This window comes from Triticum aestivum, chromosome 7A, assembly GCF_018294505.1.
Source record: "Triticum aestivum cultivar Chinese Spring chromosome 7A, IWGSC CS RefSeq v2.1, whole genome shotgun sequence".
Lineage (NCBI taxonomy): Eukaryota > Viridiplantae > Streptophyta > Magnoliopsida > Poales > Poaceae > Triticum > Triticum aestivum.
Window position 1 is genome coordinate 211,188,212 of NC_057812.1, and position 16,530 is coordinate 211,204,741.

Below are 16,530 nucleotides of genomic sequence, written 5' to 3' on the forward strand. Positions count from 1 at the left end.
TGGGCATACCCAAGCTTAGTCTCTTTCCACTCCTTGTTCCATAATCCATCAAATCTTTACCCAAAACTTGAAAACTTCACAACACAAAAATTAAAGTAGAAAATCTCGTGAGCTCCGTTAGCAAAACAAAACAAAAGACCACTTCAAGCTACTGTAATGAACTAATTCTTTATTTATATTGGTGTTAAACCTACTGTATTCCAACTTCTCTATGCTTTATAAACTCTATTACTAGCCATAGATTCATCAAAATAAGCAAACAACACATGAAAAACAGAATCTGTCAAAAACAGAACAGTCTGTAGTAATCTGTAGCTAGCGCAGGATCTGGAACCCCAAAAATTCTAAAATAAATTTCTGGACGTGAGGAATTTATCTATTAATCATCTGAAAAAATAATTAACTAAATAGCACTTTCCAAATAACAATGGCAGCAGTTCTCGTGAGCGCTAAAGTTTCTATTTTTTTACAGCAAGATATCAAGACTTTCCCCAAGTCTTCCCAACGGTTCTACTTGGCACAAACACTAATTAAACATAAAAAACACAAGCTAAACAGAGGATAGATAAATTATTTATTACTAAACAGTATCAAAAAGCAAGGAATAAAAATAAAATTGGGTTGCCTCCCAACAAGCGCTATCGTTTAACGCCCCTAGCTAGGCATAAAAAGCAAGGATAGATCTAGGTATTGCCATCTTTGGTAGGCAATCCATAAGTGGCTCTCATTATAGATTCATAAGGTAATTTAATTTTATTTCTAGGAAGGTGTTCCATGCCTTTCCTTAACAGAAATTGGAATCTAATATTTCCTTCCTTCATATCAATAATTGCACCAATCGTTCTAAGGAAAGGTCTACCAAGAATAATAGGACATGAAGGATTGCAATCTATGTCAAGAACAATAAAATCTACGGGTACATAATTCCTATGCAACAATAAGAACATCATTAATTCTTCCCATAGGTTTCTTAATAGTGGAATCCGCAAGATGCAAGTTTAGAGAGCAATCATCAAAATCACGGAAGCCTAACAAATCGCACAAAGTCTTTGGAATCGTGGAAACACTAGCACCCAAATCACATAAAGCATAGAACTCATGATATTTAATTTTAATTTTAATAGTTGGTTCCCACTCATCATAAAGTTTTCTAGTGATAGAAACTTCCAATTCAAGTTTTTCTTCATAAGATTGCATCAAGGCATCAACGATATGTTTAGTGAACGCTATATTTTGACTATAAGCGTGAGGAGAATTTAGCACGGATTGCTACAAGGAAATGCAATCAATCAAAGAGCAATTTTCATAATTAAATTCCTTGAAATCGAAAATAGTGGGTTTAGCAACATCTAGGGTTTTAATTTCTTCGATCCCACTTTCATCAATTTTAGCATCAAGATCTAAAAACTCTGAATTCTTGGAACGCCTTCTAGGTAAAGGTGGATCATATTCAGTCCCATCATTATTAAGATTCATATTGCAAAACAAAGATTTAATAGGGGACACATCAATAACTTTTAGATCTTCATCTTTATTTTCATAGGGATCCGGTTTAGCGGCCATCCTATTAACTAAGGTAGCCCGCTTATCCGAAATTTCAGCAGTCAATTTCTCAAGATGAGCAATTTGGGATCTTAACCCATCAAATTCTTTAGAAATATCATTGAGCTCTTTATTCATAAAACTTTTTTGTTCCTTAAGCTCGTTTCTAAAGAAACTACTATGCTCGAATTGCAAGACCATAAAACTCCTAACATTGTTTTCGATTTCTTCTAACCTTTTAAGGTGAAGATCACCAAATCGGGTTAGAGCCATCGAGACAAGCAAGCAATCCAACACACAAGCAAACAAAAAGCAAGAGGGCAAAAAGGCAAATAGAGAAAGAGAGGGAGGATAGAGAGAGGGGGTGAATAAAACGGCAAGGGTGAAGTGGGGGAGAGGAAAACGAGAGGCAAATGGCAAATAGTGTAATGCGGGAGATAAGGATTGTGATGGGTACTTGGTATATTGACTTTTGCGTAGACTCCCCGGCAACAGCACCAGAAATCCTTCTTGCTACCTCTTGAGCACTGCGTTGTTTTTTCCCCGAAGAGGAAGGGATGATGCAGCAAAGTAGCGTAAGTATTTCCCTCAGTTTTTGAGAACCAAGGTATCAATCCAGTAGGAGGCTCCGCGCGAGTCCCTTGTACCTGCACAAAACAAATAAATCCTCACAACCAACGCGATAAGGGGTTGTCAATCCCTACATGGCCACTTACGAGAGTGAGATCTGATAGATATGATAAGATAATATTTTTGGTATTTTTATGATAAAGATGCAAAGTAAAATAAAAGCAAAGGAAATAACTAAGCATTGGAAGATTAATATGATGAAGATAGACCTGGGGGCCATAGGTTTCACTAGTGGCTTCTCTCAAGAGCATAAGTATTCTACGGTGGGTGGACAAATTACTGTTGAGCAATTGATAGAATTGAGCATAGTTATGAGAATATCTAGGTATGATCATGTATATAGGCATCACGTCCGAGACAAGTAGACCGACTCCTGCCTGCATCTACTACTATTACTCCACTAATCGACCACTATCCAGCATGCATCTAGAGTATTAAGTTAATGAAAAAAGAGTAATGCCTTAAGTAAGATGCCATGATGTAGAGGGATAAACTCATGCAATATGATGAAAACCCCATCTTGTTATCCTCGATGGCAAAAATACAATACGTGCCTTGCTGCCCCTACTGTCACTGGGAAAGAACACCGTAAGATTGAACCCAAAGCTAAGCACTTCTCCCATTGCAAGAAAGATCAATCTAGTAGGCCAAACCAAACTGATAATTCAAAGAGACTTGCAAAGATAACCAATCATACATAAAAGAATTCAGAGAAGATTCAAATATTGTTCATAGATAGACTTGATCATAAACCTACAATTCATCGGTCTCAACAAACACACCGCAAAAAGAAGATTACATCGAATAGATCTCCATAAGAGAGGGGGAGAACATTGTATTGAGATCCAAAAAGAGATAAGAAGCCATCTAGCTAATAACTATGGACCCGTAGGTCTGAGGTGAACTACTCACACTTCATCGGAGGGGCTATGGTGATGATGTAGAAGCCCTCCGTGATGGATACCCCCTCCGGCGGAGCTCCGGAACAGGCCCCAAGATGGGATCTCGTGGATACAGAAAGTTGCGGCAGTGGAATTAGGGTTTTGGCTCCGTGTCTGATTGTTTGGGGGTACATAGGTATATATAGGAGGAAGGAGTATGTCGATGGAGCAACAGGGGGCCCACGAGGGTGGAGGGCGCGCCCCCCTACCTCATGGCCTCCTCCTTTGTTTCTTGACGTAGGGTCCAAGTCCCCTGGATCATGTTCGGTGAGAAAATCACGTTCCCGAAGGTTTCATTCCGTTTGGACTCCATTTGATATTCCTTTTCTTCGAAACCCTAAAATAGGCAAAAAAAACAACAATTCTGGGCTGGGCCTCCGGTTAATAGGTTAGTCCCAAAAATAATATAAAAGTGGATAATAAAGCCCAATAATGACCAAAATAGTAGATAATATAGCATGGAGCAATCAAAAATTATAGATACATTGGAGACGTATCAGTGATGTAAGTTGTCGCCGTGAATTTGAGAAAGTTTGTTTTGCTTCCGTTGGAACCATCCTAAGTTGGTCATGCATGTGCGAAGTATTCTTTGGTTTGGTAGATTAATTACCTCCATCCCATATGTATTCCGTAGCACACCAAGCCACTGATTGATTTGTTCAAGGAGAAGAAGTTCCTTCTTAAGAGCTAATTCGGACTTATGTAAGGACTTTGATATCCTCTTTGATGGTTCCCCACCTGAACTCGGTAGTGTTTTATTGTAAGACTACTCTGTGGTCATGCTTGTCTTGGACAACATGTTCACATGTGTGTAGCAGAACCAGCTCATGCTTTGGAGCTTGCTATCGTAGTTCATTCCCCGAGAATCTCGCAACGCCATCTCGTCGATTTGTGTTACAAACTTTCATTTTCTTTCTAGACTTGATGAGTCCGGAATATTATGTTACCAACCAGATCTGAATCTCAGGCAGATATGATGGTTGGAACTTTTCCAAGATCTGTTATGTAGGTCCCGACAAGGTTGATGTTCTGGCCGACACACCTAGCCGGAAGATCTATCACTGTAGCATCTTGATTGAGCAAGTTGACCGTCTTCTCCATGAGGATTTCGAGTGACTTATTATAGAAGTTGTTCCTTATGGATCCTTTGTATTCTAAAGTCCGACCTTTACTTGATGGCTACATTGATGCTTTTAAGCATGACCGTGGTAACCAGTACATCAAGGAGAACATTAGAAGCGGAGTGCTAAATGTCTCATGGTCGAATCTGAGGAAGTGTTTTCTTCCTTTGCATCTGCAACATCCATCACTATTCATCATGGTAGTATGTGTGTTGCCAGGATCCTCGACATGGATGCTGGTAAGAGCCTGATGAATATGGAAATGCTCAAGTTCTTGAGAGCATGCTCAGACACTAGGTTATATCCTCGGTATCAATTGGAATGTGCCTTACGTTTGCCGAGTTGTCTTAAAACTCTAGTTTCCTTTCCAAACTGAGTATGCCATTCTTCCGAATCCCTTCAAATGATCAATTGTGATTTTCCTTAGGTTGGTATAGAGAGTTTCAATGATCTCTGTTATAAAAGTAATTCTTTTTGCCACTTAAGGGAATAATTCTACGAGTCACCTTCCGCGAGGTGTCCTGTTATGGAATCATGGCAATTTTCTCCTCACAGCCTTGAAAACCATGCACCATCCTACTCCAGCATGGAATTGTTGCCTACCAAGTGAACCATCATCATCTGTTTCACTCCATTCCTCTGGACGTATGTTATATGTCTCAACTTGAGAGATGTTTCAATGTCTCACTCCATTAGTTGATCCTGAGTTGTTCAATCTTTGAGAAGATCAACTCTTCTAGAGTTTTCCCTTTCTTCTCGTTCTCGTGTTGGACGAAGATCTAGAAAGCAAAGACGTCAAGATCAATTTTAATCAATGAATCAACATCTTCGAGAAGGGCAATTGGATCATGAAGATCGTGTTAGCTCTGTGTCCCCTCTGTCTTCTTACCACATGTCTTGAATCTCGGGACAAGATTCTTGTTTAGTGGGGGTGAGTTGTCACAACCCCGGAATTTGGTTGCAGTTAGTTGCATAAGCATTCATGTCATCATGTTTAACTTCAGTTAAACTTGAAATGGGGAATGACTAAACCCTAGCACCAAACATAATTCAAATAGGTTCAACTCAAAACATTTTCATTGAAACCAAGATGCCCTTTAAAATGTTCATGATCTAGTGAGAAAGGTGAAAACCTTATCCAGTGGTGATGCATATTTTTCATTGGCATTTTTGTTCTTTGAATTAAGTCACTAAGTATTTGAATTGGGGCTATAAATTTCTATAAATAATTATCTAGCCCCAGTAATTCTGAAATTTATGTGGGGCCCTGGAATAATTATTTCAGCATCCACAAAAAAATTCAGCATTTAAAAAAATGATTTGGTCCGGTAACCAAATTCAAACAAACACGCAAAGTAGAAACCAGAAACAAAAGAGAAAACAGAGGAGAGAGAGGAACCTTACATGTAGCTTACCTGGCATCCCACTTACCTCGGCCTAGTTCCTGTGACAGCCCAACCGGCCCGACTGGCCCAGTGGCCAGTCATCGTTCTCCTCTTGCCAAGAGGACGCGGTGCGCGTGGCCACCACTTGCGAGCACGCGCCTCGCCAGCTCCTGCTTGCCGCCGAGGGCCTGGACACCTCCACGAGTGCCATGCAGACCCCCTCGATCCTCTCTCACTCTTCCTCGCTCTCCCACCCTTCCCTGGATCTCTTTCTCTCGCGCGCGTCTGAGCGAGCTCGTCGCCGCCGATCGCTGCTGCCGCGGCCACCATCTCCGCCTCGCCCCTCTAACGTGCCTACGAGCTCCGCGACATCGTCCTCGTCATCCCCACCAAGCCAAGCAAGCCGGGGCATGCCGTAGCGTCGTCATCACCACCGTCTTCCACCTCGGGAGCCAATCACCGCCGTCGTTGATTTGCCACCGTACGCGCCTCCCCGAGCCCACTGAGACTGTCAACGACTTCTACGTGAGCCCCTGCTTCGAACCCTTGTTGTTCCCCACGCGTTTGCACCCTCTAGGCCATACTTCCACCATGGCCGAAGCTTACCTCCGCTCGAGCTTGTCGCCGGTGTCGCTCTGGCGACCATTTGGTCATCCCGTGCTACCCAACATACTTAGCGCACCGTGTAGTGCCTCTCTATCGCCTCAGTTCACGCGTTTGCACGCCGCAGCCCCAACCCCGTACATGGCCGAACTCCGGCGGCCGCAAAAGAGCTCGCCGCCGTCAGCTCCGGCCACCCCAGCTGCTGCCGCTTGTTGCCTTGGATGCGCCTCACTCCCAGGAACCCGTAGGAGCAAACCGCGCATCGAATGGTGCTCCGTAGCGAGTGCACGGTGCACCTCCGCCGTCGGCCGTGGTCGTCGCCGGCGAAACTCCGGTGGCTGACGTGGCACCATTAGTTTAGGTACTAATCATGTTTAGTTAGTGTCCCGTGTCATTGACATATGGGCCCCACGCCCTAATTAACCCCAGGTTTTATTTCCTATTTAGTTTAGATTAAACCAGCGGGACCCACGCGTCAGAGTTGACCCTGTTGATGTGGCCGTTGACCTGGCCCACCTGTCAACGAGCTAAACAGCCCTATGTCACTGACATGTGGCCCCCACACGTCAAGTTTGACCTGGAGCGACCCGTTGACCTGCTGACGTCAACCAGATGTCATGCTGAAGCATTAAATATTTTCCGGGATTTTAAATAAATCAGAGATGACCGACACGTTCGATGCTGGTTCATGTATGCATGTCCCCGTAAGTTAGTGCCACTTTGGGTTCACGACTAGTCATGTTGGCCCGGGTTCTCTGTCATATGAATGCTAGCGACACTATCATATACGTGAGCCAAAAGGCGCAAACGGTCCCAAGCCAGGTAAGGTGGCACCCGTGGGAATACCGTGCGTGAGGCCGCAAAGTGATATGATGTGTTACATGCTAGATCGGTGTGACTTAGAATCGGGGTCCTGACAGTGGTGCAGTAAAGCAGCGTAAGTATTTCCCTCAGTTTTTGACAACCAAGGTATCAATCTAGTAGGAGACCACGTGCGAGTCACCTCGTAGCTACACACACAAATAAGAACCTCGCAACCAACGCGATAAAAGGGTTGTCAATCCCTTCACGGCCACTTGCAAGAGTGAGATCTGATAGAGATGATAATAATAAGATAAATATTTTTGGTATTTTTATGATATAGATTGAAAGTAAATATATCAAAATAAAATACATTGGAAACTTGTATGATGGAGAATAGACCCGGGGGCCATAGGTTTCACTAGTGGCTTCTCTCAAGAGCATAAGTATTACGATGGATGAACAAATTACTATCGAGCAATTGATAGAAAAGCGAATAATTATGAGAATATCTAGGCATGATCATGTATATAGGCATCATGTCCGTGACAAGTACACCGAAACGATTCTACATCTACTACTATTACTCCACACATCGACCGCTATCCAGCATGCATCTAGAGTATTAAGTTCATAAGAACAAAGTAACGCCTTAAGCAAGATGACATGATGTAGAGGGATAAACTCAAGCAATATGATGTAAACCCCATCTTTTTATCCTCGATGGAAACAATACAATACGTGTTGTTTCCCTTTCTGTCACTGGGATCGAGCACCGCAAGATTGAACCCAAAGCTAAGCACTTCTCCCATTGCAAGAAAGATCAATCTAGTAGGACAAACCAAACTGATAATTCGAAGAGACTTGCAAAGATAAACCAATCATACATAAAAGAATTCAGAGAAGATTCAAATATTGTTCTTGGATAAACTTGATCATAAACCCACAATTCATCGGATCTCGACAAACACACCGCAAAAGAAGATTACATCGAATAGATCTCCAAGAGAATTGAGGAGAACTTTGTATTGAGATCTAAAGAGAGAGAAGAAGCCATCTAGCTACTAGCTATGGACCCGAAGGTCTGAGGTAAACTACTCACACATCATCGGAGGGGCCACGGAGTTGATGTAGAGGCCTCCGTGATCAATGCCACCTCCGGCGGAGCTCCAGAAAAGGCCCCAAGATTGGATCTCTTGGGTACAGAAAGTTGCGGCGGGGGAAATAGGGTTTCGTGGTGCTCCTGGATGTTTGCGGGGTATATATATATATATATATATATATATATATATATATATATATAGGAGGAAGAAGTAGGTCGGTGGAGCAACGAGGGGCCCACGAGGGTGGAGGGCGCGCCCCCTGCCTTGTGGCCTCCTCGATTGATTCTTGATGTCCACTCCAAGTCTCCTGGATCACGTTCGTTCCAAAAATCACGCTCCCGAAGGTTTCATTCCGTTTGGACTCCGTTTGATATTCCTTTTCTGCAATTTGGGTTGGGCCTCCGGTTAATAGGTTAGTCCCAAAAATAGGCAAAAAAACGGCAATTTGGGCTGGGCTCCGGTTAATAGGTTAGTCCCAAAAATAATATAAAAGTGTAAAAATAATCCCATTAACATCCAAAATAGAGAATATAATAGCATGGAACAATCAAAAGTTATAGATACGTTGGAGACGTATCAAGCATCCCCAAGCTTAATTCCTGCTCGTCCTCGAGTAGGTAAATGATAAAAATAGAATTTTTGATGTGGAATGCTTCCTAACATATTTCCCAATGTAATTTTATTTGTTGTGGCATGAATGTTCAGATCTGAAAGATTCAAGATAAAAGTTTAATATTGACATAAAAATAATAATACTTCAAGCATACTAACTAAGCAATCATGTCTTCTCAAAATAACATGGCCAAAGAAAGTTCATCCCTACAAAATCATATAGTTTGGTCCTGCTCTATTTTATTCACACAAGAATGCTCTCATCATGCACAACCCCGATGACAAGCCAAGCAATTGTTTCATACTTTAGTAATCTCAAACTGTTTTCAACTTTCACGCAATACATGAGCGTGAGCCATGGATATAGCACTATGGGTGGAATAGAATATAATGAAGGGGGTTATGTGGAGAAGACAAAAAAGGAGAAAGTCTCACATCGACACGGCTAATCAATGGGCTAGGGAGATGCCCATCAATTGATGTCAATGCGAGGAGTAGGGATTGCCATGCAACAGATGCACTAGAGCTATAAATGTATGAAAGCTCAGCAAAAGAAACTAAGTGGGTGTGCATCCAACTTGCTTGCTCACAAGACCTAGGGCAATTGAGGAGGCCCATTGTTGGAATATACAAGCCAAGTTCTATAATGAAAAATTCCCACTAGTATATGAAAATGACAAAACAAGAGACTCTCTATCATGAAGATCATGGTGCTACTTTGAAGCACAAGTGTGGAAAAAAGGATAGTAGCATTGCCCCCTTTTATTTTTTTATTTTTTTTATTTTTTTGGGCCTTTTTTTTATTTGGCCTTTCTTTTTTCCTTTTTATGGGACAATACTCTATTATGATGATCATCACACTTCTATTTATTTACAACTCAATGATTACAACTCGATACTAGAACAAGATATGACTCTATATCAATGCCTCTGGCGGTCTACCGGGATGTGCAATGACTCATGAGTGACATGTATGAAATAATTATGAATGGTGGCTTTGCCACAAATATGATGTCAACTACATAATCATGCAAAGCAATATGACAATGATGATGCGTGTCATAATAAACGGAACGGTGGAAAGTTGCATGCAAATATATCTCGGAATGGCTATGGAAATGCCATAATAGGTAGGTATGGTGGTTGTTTTGAGGAAGATATAAGGAGGTTTATGTGTGATAGAGCGTATCGTATCACGGGGTTTGGACGCACCGGCGAAGTTTGCACCAACTCTCAAGGTGACAAAGGGCAATGCACGGTACCGAAGAGCCTAGCAATGATGGAAGGGTGAGAGTGCGTATAATCCATGGACTCAACATTAGTCATAAAGAACTCACATAATTATTGAAAAAATCTACAATTCATCAAAACCAAAGTATTACGTGCATGCTCCTAGGGGGGTAGATTGGTAGGAAAAGACCATCGCTTGTCCTCGACCGCCACTCATAAGGAAGACAATCAAATAACACCTCATGTTTCAATTTTGTTACACAACGTTTACCATACATGCATGCTACGAGACTTGCAAACTTCGACACAAGTATTCCTCAAACTCACAACTACTCAACTAGCACAACTTTGATATCACTATCTCTAATCTCAAAACAATCATCAAGTATCAAACTTCTCTTAGTATTCGATGCACTTATATGAAAGTTTTTGTTATGCCTAAAAGCAAATTGCCATGTTGTTCTAAAGGACTCTCAAAATAATATAAGTGAAGCATGAGAGATCAATTATTTCTATAAAATAAAACCACATCCGTGCTCTAAAAGATATAAGTGAAGTACTAGAACAAAAACTATATAGCTCAAAAGATATAAGTGAAGCACATAGACTATTCTAATAAATTCCAATTCATGTGTGTCTCTCTGAAAAGGTGTGTACAGCAAGGATGATTGTCGTAAACTAAAAGGCAAAGACTCAAATCATACAAGATGCTCCAAGCAAAACACATATCATGTGGCGAATAAAAATATAGCTCCAAGTAAAGTTACCGATAGGCGAAGACGAAAGAGGGGATGCCTTCCGGGGAATCCCCAAGCTTAGGCTTTTTGGTGTCCTTGTATTTTACCTTGGGGTGCCATGGGCATCCCCAAGCTTAGGCTCTTGCCACTCCTTGTTCCATAATCCATCAAATCTTTACCCAAAACTTGAAAACTTCACAACACAAAACTTAACAGAAAATCTTCGTGAGCTCCGTTAGTAAAAGAAAACAAACCACCACTTCAAGGTATTGTAATGAACTCATTCTTTATTTATATTGGTGTTAAACCTACTGTATTACAACTTCTCTATGGTTTATAAACTCTATTACTAGCCATAGATTCATCAAAATAAGCAAACAACACACAAAAAACAGAATCTGTCAAAAACAGAACAGTCTGTAGTAATCTATAGGTTTCGAATACTTCTGGAACCCCAAAAATTCTAAAATAAAATGCTGGAAGTGAAGAATTTATCTATTAATCCTCTTCAAAAAGAATTAAGTAAATATCACTTCCAATAAAAAAATGGCAGCAGTTCTCGTGAGCGCTAAAGTTTCTGTTTTTTACAGCAAGATCAAAAAGACTTTCCCCAAGTCTTCCCAACGGTTCTACTTGGCACAAACACTAATTAAACACAAAAAACACAACCAAAACAGAGGCTAGATAAATTATTTATTACTAAACAGGAGCAAAAAGCAATGAATAAAAATAAAATTGGGTTGCCTCCCAACAAGCAGTATCGTTTAACGCCCCTAGCTAGGCATAAAAGTGAAGATAGATCTAGGTATTATCATCTTTGGTATGCAATCCATAAGTGGCTCTCATAATAGATTCATAAGGTAATTTAATTTTCTTTCTACGAAAGTGTTCCATGCCCTTCCTTAATGGAAATTGGAATCTAATATTCCCTTCCTTCATATCAACTTGCACCAATCGTTCTAAGGAAAGGTCTACCAAGAATAATAGGACATGAAGGATTGCAATCTATATCAAGAACAATGAAATCTACGGGCACATAATTCCTATTTACAATAATAAGAACATCATTAATTTTTCCCATATGTTTCTTAATAGTGGAATCCACAAGGTGCAAGTTTAAAGAACAATCATCAAATTCACGGAAACCAAGCAAATCACACAAAGTTTTTGGGATTGTTGAAACACTAGCACCCAAATCACACAAAGCATAGCATTCATGATCTTTAATTTTAATTTCAATTGTAGGTTCCCACTCATCATAAAGTTTTCTAGGGATAGAAACTTCCAACTCAAGTTTTTCTTCATAAGATTGCATCAAAGCATCAACGATATGTTTAGTAAAAGCTTTATTTTGACTATAAGCATGAGGAGAATTTAGCACAGATTGCAACAAAGAAATACAATCTATCAAAGAGCAATTACCATAATTAAATTCCTTGAAGTCCAAGATAGTGGGTTCATTGCTATTTAAAGTTTTGACCTCTCCAATCCCACTTTCAACAATTTTTGCATCAAGATCTAAAAACTACGAATTTTTGGGACGCCTTCTAACTAAAGTTGACTCATCTCCAGTCCCATCATTATCAAGATTCATATTGCAAAACAAGGATTTAATAGGGGACACATCAATCACTTTTAGATCTTCATCCTTATTATCATGAAAACTAGAAGAACACACTTTTACAAAACAATCTTTCTTAGCAAGCATCCTAGCGGTTCTTTCTTTGCACTCATCAATGGAAATTCTCATGGCTTTGAGAGACTCATTGATATCATGCTTAGGTGGAATAGATCTAAGTTTCAAAGAATCAACATCAAGAGAAATTATATCCACGTTCCTAGCCAACTCATCAATCTTAAGCATTTTTTCTTCAATCAAATCACTGAAACTCTTTTGCGAAGTAATAAATTCTTTAATACTAGAATAAAAATCAGAGGGCATCTTATTATAATTTCCATAAGAATTGTTGTAGGAATTACCATAATTATTAGAGGAATTATTAGGAAACAGCCTAGAATTAAAATTACCTCTATACGCGTTATTACCAAAATTGTTCCTACCAACAAAATTCACATCCATAGATTCATTATTATTCTCAATCAAAGTAGACAAAGGCATATCATTAGGATCAGTAGGATCACTCTTATTAGCAAACAATTTCATAAGTTCATCCATCTTTCCACTCAAAACATTAATCTCTTCAATTGCATGCACCTTTTTATTAGTATATCTTTCAGTGTGCCATTGAGAAAATTAACCATAATATTTCTAGGAGTTTGGTAGCTTCTCCTAAAGTGATTTCCATAAAAGTGCCTCCCGCGGTCGAATCTAAAAGATTTCTAGAAGCAAAATTCAATCCGGCATAAAAATTTTGTATAATCATCCATAAATTCAAACCATGTGTAGGGCAATTACGTATCATTAATTTCATCCTCTCCCAAAATTGTGCAACATGTTCATGATCAAGTTGCTTAAAATTCATAATATCGTTTCTAAGAGAGATGATCTTAGCGGGAGGAAAATACTTAGAGATAAAAGCATCTTTGCACTTATTCCATGAATCGATACTATTTTTAGGCAAAGACGAAAACCAAGCTTTAGCACGTTCTCTAAGCGAAAACGGAAATAGCTTAAGTTTAACAATATCATTGTCCACATCTTTCTTCTTTTGCATATCACACAAATCAACAAAGTTGTTTAGATGGGTAACGGCATCTTCACTAGGAAGGCCAAAAAACGGATCTTTCATGACAAGATTCAACAAAGCAGTATTAATTTCACAAGATTTAGCATCGGTAAGAGGAGCAATCGGAGTGCTAATAAAATCATTATTCTTGGTATTGGCAAAGTCACACAATTTAGTATTATCTTGAGCCATCGTGACAAGCAAGCAATTTAGCACACAAGCAAACAAGAAGCAAGCGAAAAAGAGGCGAACGGAAAGAGAGGGCGAAAGGAAAAGAGGGCGAATAAAACGGCAAGGGTGAAGTGGGGGAGAGGTAAACAAGAGGCAAATGGCAAATAATGTAATGCGAAGGATAAGAGTTGTGATGGGTACTGGGTATATCTTGACTTGGCATAGATCTCCCCGGCAACGGCGCCAGAAATCCTTCTTGCTACCTCTTGAGTACTGCATTGGTTTCCCCTTGAAGAGGAAAGGGTGGTGCAGTAAAGCAGCGTAAGTATTTCCCTCAGTTTTTGAGAACCAAGGTATCAATCTAGTAGGAGACCACGCGCAAGTCATCTCGTACCTACACACACAAATAAGAACCTCGCAACCAATGCGATAAAGGGGTTGTCAATCCCTTCACGGCCACTTGCAAGAGTGAGATCTGATAGAGATGATAATAATAAGATAAATATTTTTGGTATTTTTATGATATAGATTGAAAGTAAAGATTGCAAAATAAAATAGATTGGAAACTTGTATGATGGAGAGTAGACCCGGGGGCCATATGTTTCACTAGTGCCTTCTCTCAAGAGCATAAGTATTACGGTGGGTGAACAAAATAATGTCAAGCAATTAATAGAAAAGCGAATAATTATGAGAATATCTAGGCATGATCATGTATATAGGCATCACATCCGTGGCAAGTAGACCGAAACGATTCTGCATCTACTACTATTACTCCACACATCGACCGCTATTCAGCATGCATCTAGAGTATTAAGTTCATAAGAACAGAGTAACGCCTTAAGCAAGATGACATGATGTAGAGGGATAAACTCATGCAATATGATGTAAACCCCATCTTTTTATCCTCGATGGCAACAATACAATACGTGTCGTTTCTCTTTCTATCACTGGGATCGAGCACTGCAAGATTGAACCCAAAGCTAAGCACTTCTCCCATTGCAAGAAAGATCAATGTAGTAGGCCAAACCAAACTGATAACTCGAAGAGACTTGCAAAGATAAACCAATCATACATAAAAGAATTCAGAGAAGATTCAAATATTGTTCGTAGATAAACTTGATCATAAACCCACAATTCATCGGATCTCGACAAACACACCGCAAAAGAAGATTACATCGAATAGATCTCCAAGAGAATCAAGGAGAACTTTGTATTGAGATCCAAAGAGAGAGAAGAAGCCATCTAGCTACTAGCTATGGACCCGAAGGTCTAAGGTAAACTACTCACACATCATTGGAGGGGCCATGGAGTTGATGTAGAGGCCCTCCGTGATCAATGCCCCCTCCGACGGAGCTCCGGAAAAGGCCCCAAGATGGGATCTCTTGGGTACTGAAGGTTGCGGCGGTGGAAATAGGGTTTAGTGGTGCTCCTGGATGTTTGCGGGGTATATGGATATATATAGGAGGAAGAAGTAGGTCGGTGGAGCAACGAGGGGCCGACGAGGGAGGAGGGCGCGCCCAGGGGGTGGGCGCGCCCCCCCCCTGCCTCGTGGCCTCCTCGATTAATTCTTGACGTCCACTCCAAGTCTCCTAGATCACGTTCGTTCCAAAAATCATGCTCCCGAAGGTTTCATTCCGTTTGGACTCTGTTTGATATTTCTTTTCTGCGAGACACTGAAATAGGCAAAAAGCAGCAATTTGGGCCGGGCCTCCGGTTAATAGGTTAGTCCCAGAAATAATATAAAAGTGGTAAAATAAGCCCATTAACATCCAAAATAGATAATATAATAGCATGGAACAATCAAAAATTATAGATACGTTGGAGACGTATCAAGGATCCATGTATGAGAACAAAGTGTGGACTTTGGTGGACTTTCCTGATGATCGTCGAGTCATAGAGAATAAATGGATCTTCAAGAAGAAGACTGACATTGATGGTAATGTTACAGTCTATAATGCTCGACTTGTCGCAAAATGTTTTCGACAAGTTCAAGGAGTTGACTACGATGAGACTTTCTCACCCGTAGCGATGCTTAAGTCTGTCCGAATCATGTTAGCAATTGCCGCATTTTATGATTATGAAATCTGTAAAATGGACGTCAAAACTGCATTCCTTAATGGGTTTCTTAAAGAAGAGTTGTATATGATGCAACCATAAGGTTTTGTCGATCCTAAAGGTGCTAGCAAAGTGTGCAAGCTCCAGCAATCCATCTATGGACTGGTGCTGCCTCTTGAGCACTGCGTTGGTTTTCCCTTGAAGAGGAAAGGGTGATGCAGCGAAGTAGCGTCAGTATTTCCCTCAGTTTCTGAGAACCAAGGTATCAATCCAGTAGGAGGCCACACGCAAGTCCCTCGTACCTACACAAACAAATAAGAACCTCGCAACCAACGCGAAAAAGGGGTTGTCAATCCCTTCACGGTCACTTACGAGAGTGAGATCTGATAGAGATAATAATGATAAGATAAATATTTTTGATATTTTTATGATATAGATTGAAAGTAAAGACTGCAAAGTAAAATAGATTGGAAACTTATATGATGGAGAATAGACCCGGGGGCCATAGGTTTCACTAGTGGCTTCTCTCAAGATAGCATAAGTATTATGGTGGGTGAAAAAATTACTGTCGAGCAATTGATAGAAAAGTGAATAATTATGGGAATATCTAGGCATGATCATGTATATAGGCATCACGTCCGTGACAAGTAGACCGACTCCTGCCTGCATCTACTACTATTACTCCACACATCGACCGCTATCCAATATGCATCTAGAGTATTAAGTTCACAAGAACAGAGTAACGCCTTAGGTAAGATGACATGATGTAGAGGGATAATATAAACCCCATCTTTTTATCCTTGATGGCAACAATAAAATACATGTCGTTTCCCTTTCTGTCACTCTGGGATCGAGCACTGCAAGATTGAACCCAAAGCTAAGCACTTCTCCCATTGCAAGAAAGATCAATCT